We start from the raw sequence: 12446 nt of genomic DNA, 5'->3' as shown, positions 1-12446 counted from the left end.
AGTCACTTATATTAGACAGTGTTCTAAAGTTTGGTGATGAGACTGACATTGGTGAGGTAAATCTTATTAAAGTCATTGTGGCAGGATTGTTTCTGTTCCATTGCACAAGGTGACTTTACAGTCAGGGTTTGTTTCGGGACCTGTTAAGATTGGATTATGCTCCAGTTAACCAGTGGAAGATGTTACTTTGCTGTTAGGGAATGACCTGGCAGATGGTAAAGTTGTTCCTGCAGTGCAGTTGACAACTAAGCCAATCACTGACGACCCACAGATGGATTTTAACATTTATCGCAGTAACTTGAAATATGGCTAAAAAGTCTGCCAATGCAGACAGTTCTGTGCAGCATGATTCTGATACCCATGATAGCCAAAATCAGGTTGACCAGGATTCAGGTTATGATGACTTGTCAGGGACCTTTCAGCCTTCATTGTTTCAACAGGATTCAAGTAGTAAATCTGATGAGAAAGATTTATCCCTCTCTTGGAAGGAGTTTATAGCAGAACAGAACCGAGACCCTGAGATTGAAGCTTTATAAGAAACATCTCTGTCAGATGATGAGATAAAGAAAGTGTCAGTAGGATATTATCTCAAGGATGGAGTGTTAATGAGGAAGTGGAGACCACCTGCTATACCTGCGAGTGAGGAATGGGCAATTGTTCACCAAGTTGTAGTTCCTAAAGTTCATAGGACTGAAATTTTAACTTTGGCCCATAGTATGCCCGTAGGTGGCCATTTTGGAGTGAATAAAACTGTAAACAGGATTATGAAAGAATTTTACTGGCCGAATTTGAGGAAAGATATTGTGACCTTTTGCAGAACCTGTCACACTTGTCAAGTTGTGGGTAAACCTAATCAGGTCACCCCAGTGGCATCGGGCCTATACCTGCATTCGGAGAACCCTTTCCCAAATTTATAGTGGATTCTGTTGGCCCATTGCCAAAGACTAAAGCTGTCCATCAGTGTTTGCTAACTATTATGTGTACTGCATCCAGATTCCCAGAGGCAATACCCCTCAGAAATATTAAAGCTAAAACTGTGGCATAGACACTTAACAAGTTTTTTTTTAAACTTTAATTTGTTTTGCCTAGAGAAATCCAGTCTTATCAAGGAAGTAATTTTACTAATGAATTATTCTAGCAGGTAGTTTATGAACTGGGAGCTGAACAAATTATATTTGTCTGAGTACCATCCGGAATCACAAAATCCCAAGGGGCTTTAGAAAGATTTCATTCTACCCTCAAAACAATGATTAAGACATAATGTGTTGAAATTGGAAAAGACTGGGATGAAGGAATACATTTTCTTTTGTTCACAGTAAGGGAGTCGGTACCGGAATCACTGGGCTTTAGTCCATTTGAACTTGTATTTGGTCATAGAGTGAGGGGACCTTTGACCTTGTTAAAGGAACAGTGGATTGATGGGGATGTACATGTTAACTTCTTAGACTATGTTTTGAAGTTCAAAAATAAACTATACCAAGCCCATCGTCTAGCGAGACAAAACTTAAAGATTTCTCAAAACAAAATGAAGTGTTGGTTTGATAAGTGGGCTTGCCTTATTTCCAGTGTTGACGAATCCACTTCAAGGGAAATTCAATGGACCGTATGAAATAGTCTCTCAAATTAATGATGTGAATTATGTTATTAAAACACCCGACCAACGTAAACTAACACAGGTGGTACACATCAATATGATAAAGCCTTATTCTGACAAGCAGGCACCATCGGTGAGCATTGTTGTCAAAACATATAAATCTGGCAACCCTGAGAATGAGACAATTGACTCGTCTGAGACTTTTCACAAGCCAAACATGGTCCCAGTTAGGCTAATGAACTCGGTTGTTCTCGAAAACATTGACAACAAGTTGGCTCATCTGCAGCCAAAACAACAACAGCTGAAGGAATTAATTCTGAAGTTTAAAGATTTATTTCTCGATGTTCCCAAGTAAACCACGGTCGCAGTACATGACATAGATATTGATCAAGCCAAACTGATTAAACAACACCCATATCGCATGAATGCAGAAAAGTGTAAGTTGGCTGAGCAGGTTTTGCAAGTAGGGAAACAGATTCGGTAGGTCTCAAAGGCAAGGACTTTGGACACACAGTCTTGGTAGTAAAGGATTCTATTTACAGAAGGCAAGCGTGGGAAAATGGCACGCACGAACGCACAGACACACACACTTTACAGCAGTTGTGGGGAAGTCAGATCGGCAATAAAACACGCGGACAATTGCTAACAAACGTGGGTAAATCGCCTGGGAACAAAACACACACGCGCACACAGGCAAACACACACGCACATACAACCAAGGGAAAACTCAATACCCTTTGACTCTCTGCAGGCACGGCGCTATGCTATTACGGACAATAATCTACGCTCCCAACCCTATTCAGTGCACAGCTCACCAACAATTTCTCAAGCGCCGTCCCATGGTTCTCAACCGGGAGTGAAGCAGGGTGGTCCCTCGGAGATGGCAAAGAGAGAGGGTCCAGCACACGTGCCAGCCTTTATCGTGCACACAGGGCTGGACGGTCCCGCACAGGTAATTCCCGGGGCGGCGGGGGGGTTTGGGGGAAATGGCTCGGTGCCAGCAGAACTAAGCCGATTACAATGTCGAGGCCAGGTACAAGGCTAATTAAAGGGGCCAATGGTGAGGTGTGAATTGATGGGCGAGGAGGAGTCCAACCTTGATTGGCAGGTGGCGTGCCTTCCGACCAGGCAGTGGGCAGTGCTGTCACGTGACAGTCACGACCCCTCCAGTACAGTCCACCCCCCCGGAAGCCACGCCCCTCGCCATGCATTACATGTAACCCAGTGAGAGGGAAAGTAATGTATCTCAATGGAAGTCTTACACTTAACTATTTCTGAGGTTAACGCTGCATGTGACTATACGGAACAAAAGAAAGGCAGACAGGCTCTGAACAGCTTGGCAAGCACAGTATAATACACAAGTGGATGACAGTTGCCCACCATCCCCCACCCTTCCACCCCGGGGACCCAAACGGTCACCAGTTTCCCCATGAGGTGTCGTGCTGGAGGAGCTGGCCACTCGATCATTGAACTTTCGCCACCGAGTCCCGAATATGAGCAGCCGAATGGGTGATGTTGCTCGACTCGTCAGGGACAAACGTGCAGCGCTCCTTACCATCACTGCACGGGTACCACCATCAGCCGCGAGTCGGTAATCCAGGGCCAGTCGATCCAGCAGGGTGACCATCCTGACGGCCGCCAGCTCCGCCGCCGTTCGGGTGAGGGCATCTTCGGTGCGTTGCAATGCCGCTGCCGTGTCGCTGGCCAGCGAACTGAGCACACCGGTCATCTGGATCACCTCACGGGACGATGGGGCCGCGTCATATCCGGGAGAGGCTGTCATCCAGAGCCTCTCCGCCTCCGTGACGGCCCTCTTGTCCCGGTGGCCGCTGTGCGCCGGCTGCTCCCCCAGGTCGTTCAGCGGGTGGATGGAGGGCACCACATGTGCTGGAGATTAACAACCGGACCAGCTAGCGGGGAGCCACGGGGAGGTTCGGTGGCCGCAAATCCAGTGGGTCCCGTTCAAAGTCCAGGGAGCCCCCAGCTGAGCGGCACCATCGGCAGTGGTGACTGGAGCGCACGGATTTTGAAAACCACTGTCTTTATTAGTATCTACTGATAATATAGCAACTTAACCATAAACAAAAGTTAACAGTGTTATGTGTATGTGTGTGTAAATATAACTCCCAAACTATTGAGCTTGGGGGAACGACATTTCAATACTCTCTCAAACCGCTCAATCTCAGAGCCCCGCCTCTTTGTCGACCCACTAGTGTACTCCCGACATAAAAACAATTACCCCCGTCTTTCCCTCCAGGCGACCTAGGACGCTCGGAACGAGACCTCCAGCAGTTGGTTATTAAAGTGCCAGTGCCCGGATCCCACCTCAGAGTAGAAGAAGAAGAATGCCCTTAACTCCTGGTAGAGTCATCGGGGCGCCGTCATGACAAGCTTTTTACACCGATCTTTCCGGTGAGTGCTCATCATGTGGCATTTCTGTAGCATTCTCCAGGTTTTTTTTACGAGGTCGAATTGCTAGCTCGACGCTCAACCCAGCACGGATGGAAAGCGTGCACGGGATCGGCTGGATTCGAACTCGGTACCCTTCGCTCCGGAGTCTGGCGCTGATGCCAGCACGCCACCAGCCGTCCCCACCTCAGAGTGCAGAGGAGCAAATTCCATCCACACAAGGTGATGGTTCGAGGCCGACATTTACCGCATGCAGGTTGCCGTCACGGGGGAGCTGTACGCTTGAGAGACATAGAGGCGGTCTATTCGGGAATCTCCCCCTCTAGATCTTCTCGAGAAGGCTCTAGAGTCAGGATGTAGATTCCGACAGGTATCCACCAAGTCAAAGCAGCCGACTAACTCCTGTAACTGCTTTGCCGATGCCGTGTCGCACTGGAGACTACAGAGGTTCTCCACCTCGAAGGTACATTTGAGGTCCCCAACCTCGGGATCCATGGAGCTCAGTGGAGTGGACAGCTGACCGAATAGAGAATAGGCGCGTCTGCATCACCCCAGCCCCTCAGGGCATACACGTTGATGAAATGCAGAGGTAGACCATCCAGGCGCACAGCCAGATGGAGCAGGCGGCCGGGCACGACATCTTGAGCTGTCACGATTTCCGGCTGGAAAGGTGAGGCCAACAGGATCGCAACCCCGCTAGACTTGGAGCTGAGGTGATTCATGTATACCCCTCCCTGCCACTCCAGAAGCCAAGCCGTCTAGTCCCCCGGGATGGTTCTGGGTTTCCTGCAGGAAATTCACCGCATATCTCCCATCCCTGAAGACTGCAAGATAGTTTTATCTGCAGAAAGAACCCCTCCCACCATTAAAATTTAGACTAGCTACAGTGAGATTCATGTCGGGAGTACATTAGGCCTCAACACCAGTACCCTTCCCGGTGAGAGCGGAGGCGCCCTCAACCACATTATCCTGAAAAAAAGCAAGAATGCTCTTTGCTTTCTGGACCCGAGTGGTGCCAACGCCACCCTGTAACCCAATATCCCCCGAAGGAGTGAAATAATTTGCCACTCTGATGTCCCTCACCAGGTCATTCAGGAAGATTTCAGCTGTCGCCGCACATTCCACGACACAGCATTCCTCTTCCCCTTCCGTCTGAGGATGACCCGCAGGGATATCACCAGCCTCGGCATGCTAGACCAGTGAAGCGATGCTGGATTGGACCGATGCTTTGCACCCTCAGAGGTGAGAATGAAATCTCTAATTTCCTCCACCGGTATCAATGAGGATTTCTCAGGAGAGGTGAGGATGTCCATTGTCTCACTATCCAAGGAGTCTCCCTCCAACCCCTGACTGCAAATAGATCCCCCATCTTCCTCTCCGTGTGTTCTAATAGATTGCTGTACTTGTGACCCACACTGCGCAGCGGGTACCTCACTCATACCTGCCCGCTCCACCGTTGCGTCAGTCTTATCCACAGTTACGGCAATGGAGGGACAATCCCCAGGGACTCTCTGCGAGCCATTAGCTGATGGGGTCGGCATGTAGAGTATATCACCCTCCCCAGGAGACAGGCACGAAGGGGACCCCAGCACCTCTGGTCCAAGGGATTCACCAGCAGCCTGATGCTGACAGTAAGAGGCTTGGTCTGCTACCCACTCATGTTATTCAATACACTTGCCTCCAGGGAGGCGCTTACTGCTAAGTCCTGGGTGGAGGGCTGCAGGTGTGTCTCATTTGTGGAAACAGGGATATCACGAGCTTTCTGCACAACCACACCACCTACCACAGGACTGGTGGCTACATCTGGGGACTCAGGTTTAGAACCAACCTCCACCCGGATTCCCACCCCTTCCAGGGACTCCCCTGCACCTCAATTCCCTGCCCTCTTGCGGGAACGTTCCCCTCTCCTCTTTAAGCCGGAGGAGCACACAGGTGCAGGATTCACCGATGGGGTGGCTCTCTCCGCTTCCATCACCCCGTCTGCTTGCGCACCTCCCCGAGTCTCCCGCTCCACTTCAAGGCAAACGGGCGTGAGATCTGCGGTCTCGGGAGCCGACTTCTTCGGGTGTTTGGACTTCTTCTTTGCTTTCTTGCTCCACACAGGCTCCACCCCGTCCCCCACCTGAATCTCCGTGCACGTATTCTCAAGATCTCCCACCTGAACCACAGGGGCAGGAGCAGGGACCGACCCAACCGTAGGAGTAGGGACAGAGGTAGGGGTAGGGGCAGGGTGAGGGGCCGGGGCAGGATCAGGGGCGGGGGCAGAGTCAGAGGCAGGCGCAGGTGCACGCGCAGGAGTAGGGTCAGGGGCAGAGGTAGCTGGGGCACTGGTGCCCGAAGTGGACTCCCTCGGGTTCCGGGTGGTAGGACAGTCCCTCCGAAAGTGTCCCACCTCCCTGCACGCATGGCACCGTGGACGCTCGGAGCTCCAATACACCTGATAATCTACCCCCTCCTGTCGGACAGTAAAGCGGCCCTCAACGTCGTCCTCCGGTTCCAGCTGCATGAATACCTGCCGCCGGAAAGAATTTAAGGTACGGAGGGTGCGTCTCTTAAATTTGTGTCTTATGGCAGTAATCTCTGACCTTACTTGTCCCAAGCAGGCTTATGGAGGAAGCAGGACCTCGTTGGGAATGAAAGGCTTAACGTGACCGAGGACGATGGGTTGCGTGGGAGCTGCCACCAACTCCATCTGTAAAAAGATGTTTTCCACCGCGATCCCCCCACTGAGAGCCCGATGCACCAACTCATCATTCCTCAGATAAAACTCTGCCTTCCCGAACTCTTTCCCGGTGACCATGGCCTCTGCACACTTTTCCAGAGTAATTCCACGACGCAAAATGCATTGCACCCCACGCTCCTCTTCCACTGACCGAAACAGGGCATTTTCCGAGGCTGGAGAGGCAGCCTCCTTTGCATAACTCCCCAAGGCCTGCAACTCCCTGGAGACCGGTTCGGTATGTTGACTCTATGTCCAAATCGAGAAATATACGGCGGTGATGGTTATAAAGTCCTGGAGCGAGTAGAGTATCTGGCCGGAAAAGTTTGCAGTCGACAGTACCTTGCTGGCTCGACGCCAGAAATTCCAACGCCAGGAAAGGATCCGCCGGTCCTGCAGAACTCCCAGGCCGTGAGAGGTCGAGAAGTCTCAACAGATGCTCCGGCTCCTGCACCGAACGAGAATCAGGAAGATGAAGGAGGAGGGACGTTGCCCCGATGCTAGTGGGGGAACACCGGATTTTGTCTCCGGTTTTGGGAGCGAACCGGCTTCCTGGCGAGTTGCCAGAGGCCGCAGCTGGGAGCCAACGAACCCAGTCCAAACTGGCAGAAAACCTCCAAATGAAGCTTGCACACTAAAACAGCCTCTCACTCAGATGTCCAAGAGACATTTTGACCAACGTCCAGAGTATCTCACGAACTTTATGCAGTAGTTTTTCCTCGATTTCTCCCAGCTCAGTCAGCACAGCTACACTCTGTGTCTGACCCCGGGAATGTGTGATAGAATGGTGTAGAGGGAGCTACACTCTGTGTCTGACCCCGGGAATGTGTGATAGAATGGTGTAGAGGGAGCTACACTCTGTGTCTGACCCCGGGAATGTGTGATAGAATGGTGTAGAGGGAGCTACACTCTGTGTCTGACCCCGGGAATGTGTGATAGAATGGTGTAGAGGGAGCTACACTCTGTGTCTGACCCCGGGAATGTGTGATAGAATGGTGTAGAGGGAGCTACACTCTGTGTCTGACCCCGGGAATGTGTGATAGAATGGTGTAGAGGGAGCTACACTCTGTGTCTGACCCCGGGAATGTGTGATAGAATGGTGTAGAGGGAGCTACACTCTGTGTCTGACCCCGGGAATGTGTGATAGAATGGTGTAGAGGGAGCTACACTCTGTGTCTGACCCCGGGAATGTGTGATAGAATGGTGTAGAGGGAGCTACACTCTGTGTCTGACCCGGGAATGTGTGATAGAATGGTGTAGAGGGAGCTACACTCTGTGTCTGACCCCGGGAATGTGTGATAGAATGGTGTAGAGGGAGCTACACTCTGTGTCTGACCCCGGGAATGTGTGATAGAATGGTGTAGAGGGAGCTACACTCTGTGTCTGACCCCGGGAATGTGTGATAGAATGGTGTAGAGGGAGCTACACTCTGTGTCTGACCCCGGGAATGTGTGATAGAATGGTGTAGAGGGAGCTACACTCTGTGTCTGACCCCGGGAATGTGTGATAGAATGGTGTAGAGGGAGCTACACTCTGTGTCTGACCCCGGGAATGTGTGATAGAATGGTGTAGAGGGAGCTACACTCTGTGTCTGACCCCGGGAATGTGTGATAGAATGGTGTAGAGGGAGCTACACTCTGTGTCTGACCCCGGGAATGTGTGATAGAATGGTGTAGAGGGAGCTACACTCTGTGTCTGACCCCGGGAATGTGTGATAGAATGGTGTAGAGGGAGCTACACTCTGTGTCTGACCCCGGGAATGTGTGATAGAATGGTGTAGAGGGAGCTACACTCTGTGTCTGACCCCGGGAATGTGTGATAGAATGGTGTAGAGGGAGCTACACTCTGTGTCTGACCCCGGGAATGTGTGATAGAATGGTGTAGAGGGAGCTACACTCTGTGTCTGACCCCGGGAATGTGTGATAGAATGGTGTAGAGGGAGCTACACTCTGTGTCTGACCCCGGGAATGTGTGATAGAATGGTGTAGAGGGAGCTACACTCTGTGTCTGACCCCGGGAATGTGTGATAGAATGGTGTAGAGGGAGCTACACTCTGTGTCTGACCCCGGGAATGTGTGATAGAATGGTGTAGAGGGAGCTACACTCTGTGTCTGACCCCGGGAATGTGTGATAGAATGGTGTAGAGGGAGCTACACTCTGTGTCTGACCCCGGGAATGTGTGATAGAATGGTGTAGAGGGAGCTACACTCTGTGTCTGACCCCGGGAATGTGTGATAGAATGGTGTAGAGGGAGCTACACTCTGTGTCTGACCCCGGGAATGTGTGATAGAATGGTGTAGAGGGAGCTACACTCTGTGTCTGACCCCGGGAATGTGTGATAGAATGGTGTAGAGGGAGCTACACTCTGTGTCTGACCCCGGGAATGTGTGATAGAATGGTGTAGAGGGAGCTACACTCTGTGTCTGACCCGGGAAGTGTGATAGAATGGTGTAGAGGGAGCTACACTGTCTGACCCCGGGAATGTGTGATAGAATGGTGTAGAGGGAGCTACACTCTGTGTCTGACCCCGGGAATGTGTGATAGAATGGTGTAGAGGGAGCTACACTCTGTGTCTGACCCCGGGAATGTGTGATAGAATGGTGTAGAGGGAGCTACACTCTGTGTTACCCCGGATGTGTGATAGAGGGTAGAGGGAGCTACACTCTGTGTCTGACCCCGGGAATGTGTGATAGAATGGTGTAGAGGGAGCTACACTCTGTGTCTGACCCCGGGAATGTGTGATAGAATGGTGTAGAGGGAGCTACACTCTGTGTCTGACCCCGGGAATGTGTGATAGAATGGTGTAGAGGGAGCTACACTCTGTGTCTGACCCCGGGAATGTGTGATAGAATGGTGTAGAGGGAGCTACACTCTGTGTCTGACCCCGGGAATGTGTGATAGAATGGTGTAGAGGGAGCTACACTCTGTGTCTGACCCCGGGAATGTGTGATAGAATGGTGTAGAGGGAGCTACACTCTGTGTCTGACCCCGGGAATGTGTGATAGAATGGTGTAGAGGGAGCTACACTCTGTGTCTGACCCGAAGAGAGTGTGATAGAATGGTGTAGAGGGAGCTACACTCTGTGTCTGACCCCGGGAATGTGTGATAGAATGGTGTAGAGGGAGCTACACTCTGTGTCTGACCCCGGGAATGTGTGATAGAATGGTGTAGAGGGAGCTACACTCTGTGTCTGACCCCGGGAATGTGTGATAGAATGGTGTAGAGGGAGCTACACTCTGTGTCTGACCCCGGGAATGTGTGATAGAATGGTGTAGAGGGAGCTACACTCTGTGTCTGACCCCGGGAATGTGTGATAGAATGGTGTAGAGGGAGCTACACACTCTGTGTCTGACCCCGGGAATGTGTGATAGAATGGTGTAGAGGGAGCTACACTCTGTGTCTGACCCCGGGAATGTGTGATAGAATGGTGTAGAGGGAGCTACACTCTGTGTCTGACCCCGGGAATGTGTGATAGAATGGTGTAGAGGGAGCTACACTCTGTGTCTGACCCCGGGAATGTGTGATAGAATGGTGTAGAGGGAGCTACACTCTGTGTCTGACCCGGAAGTGTGATAGAATGGTGTAGAGGGAGCTACTTGTGTCTGACCCGAAGAGAATGTGTGATACCGACCGATGTGTAGAGGGAGCTACACTCTGTGTCTGACCCCGGGAATGTGTGATAGAATGGTGTAGAGGGAGCTACACTCTGTGTCTGACCCCGGGAATGTGTGATAGAATGGTGTAGAGGGAGCTACACTCTGTGTCTGACCCCGGGAATGTGTGATAGAATGGTGTAGAGGGAGCTACACTCTGTGTTGACCCCGGGAGTGTGATAGAATGGTGTAGAGGGAGCTACACTCTGTGTCTGACCCCGGGAATGTGTGATAGAATGGTGTAGAGGGAGCTACACTCTGTGTCTGACCCGAAGAGAGTGTGATGGGATGGAGTGGAGGGAGCTACACTCTGTGTCTGACCCCGGGAATGTGTGATAGAATGGTGTAGAGGGAGCTACACTCTGTGTCTGACCCCGGGAATGTGTGATAGAATGGTGTAGAGGGAGCTACACTCTGTGTCTGACCCCGGGAATGTGTGATAGAATGGTGTAGAGGGAGCTACACTCTGTGTCTGACCCCGGGAATGTGTGATAGAATGGTGTAGAGGGAGCTACACTCTGTGTCTGACCCCGGGAATGTGTGATAGAATGGTGTAGAGGGAGCTACACTCTGTGTCTGACCCCGGGAATGTGTGATAGAATGGTGTAGAGGGAGCTACACTCTGTGTCTGACCCCGGGAATGTGTGATAGAATGGTGTAGAGGGAGCTACACTCTGTGTCTGACCCCGGGAATGTGTGATAGAATGGTGTAGAGGGAGCTACACTCTGTGTCTGACCCCGGGAATGTGTGATAGAATGGTGTAGAGGGAGCTACACTCTGTGTCTGACCCCGGGAATGTGTGATAGAATGGTGTAGAGGGAGCTACACTCTGTGTCTGACCCCGGGAATGTGTGATAGAATGGTGTAGAGGGAGCTACACTCTGTGTCTGACCCCGGGAATGTGTGATAGAATGGTGTAGAGGGAGCTACACTCTGTGTCTGACCCCGGGAATGTGTGATAGAATGGTGTAGAGGGAGCTACACTCTGTGTCTGACCCCGGGAATGTGTGATAGAATGGTGTAGAGGGAGCTACACTCTGTGTCTGACCCGGGGAATGTGTGATAGAATGGTGTAGAGGGAGCTACACTCTGTGTCTGACCCCGGGAATGTGTGATAGAATGGTGTAGAGGGAGCTACACTCTGTGTCTGACCCCGGGAATGTGTGATAGAATGGTGTAGAGGGAGCTACACTCTGTGTCTGACCCCGGGAATGTGTGATAGAATGGTGTAGAGGGAGCTACACTCTGTGTCTGACCCCGGGAATGTGTGATAGAATGGTGTAGAGGGAGCTACACTCTGTGTCTGACCCCGGGAATGTGTGATAGAATGGTGTAGAGGGAGCTACACTCTGTGTCTGACCCCGGGAATGTGTGATAGAATGGTGTAGAGGGAGCTACACTCTGTGTCTGACCCCGGGAATGTGTGATAGAATGGTGTAGAGGGAGCTACACTCTGTGTCTGACCCCGGGAATGTGTGATAGAATGGTGTAGAGGGAGCTACACTCTGTGTCTGACCCCGGGAATGTGTGATAGAATGGTGTAGAGGGAGCTACACTCTGTGTCTGACCCCGGGAATGTGTGATAGAATGGTGTAGAGGGAGCTACACTCTGTGTCTGACCCGAAGAGAGTGTGATAGAATGGTGTAGAGGGAGCTACACTCTGTGTCTGACCCCGGGAATGTGTGATAGAATGGTGTAGAGGGAGCTACACTCTGTGTCTGACCCCGGGAATGTGTGATAGAATGGTGTAGAGGGAGCTACACTCTGTGTCTGACCCCGGGAATGTGTGATAGAATGGTGTAGAGGGAGCTACACTCTGTGTCTGACCCCGGGAATGTGTGATAGAATGGTGTAGAGGGAGCTACACTCTGTGTCTGACCCCGGGAATGTGTGATAGAATGGTGTAGAGGGAGCTACACTCTGTGTCTGACCCCGGGAATGTGTGATAGAATGGTGTAGAGGGAGCTACACTCTGTGTCTGACCCCGGGAATGTGTGATAGAATGGTGTAGAGGGAGCTACACTCTGTGTCTGACCCCGGGAATGTGTGATAGAATGGTGTAGAGGGAG

The sequence above is a fragment of the Mobula hypostoma genome, unplaced genomic scaffold (assembly GCF_963921235.1).
Source record: "Mobula hypostoma unplaced genomic scaffold, sMobHyp1.1 scaffold_76, whole genome shotgun sequence".
In the NCBI taxonomy this organism is placed as follows: domain Eukaryota; kingdom Metazoa; phylum Chordata; class Chondrichthyes; order Myliobatiformes; family Myliobatidae; genus Mobula; species Mobula hypostoma.
Note: the sequence above shows the minus strand (reverse complement) of the source record.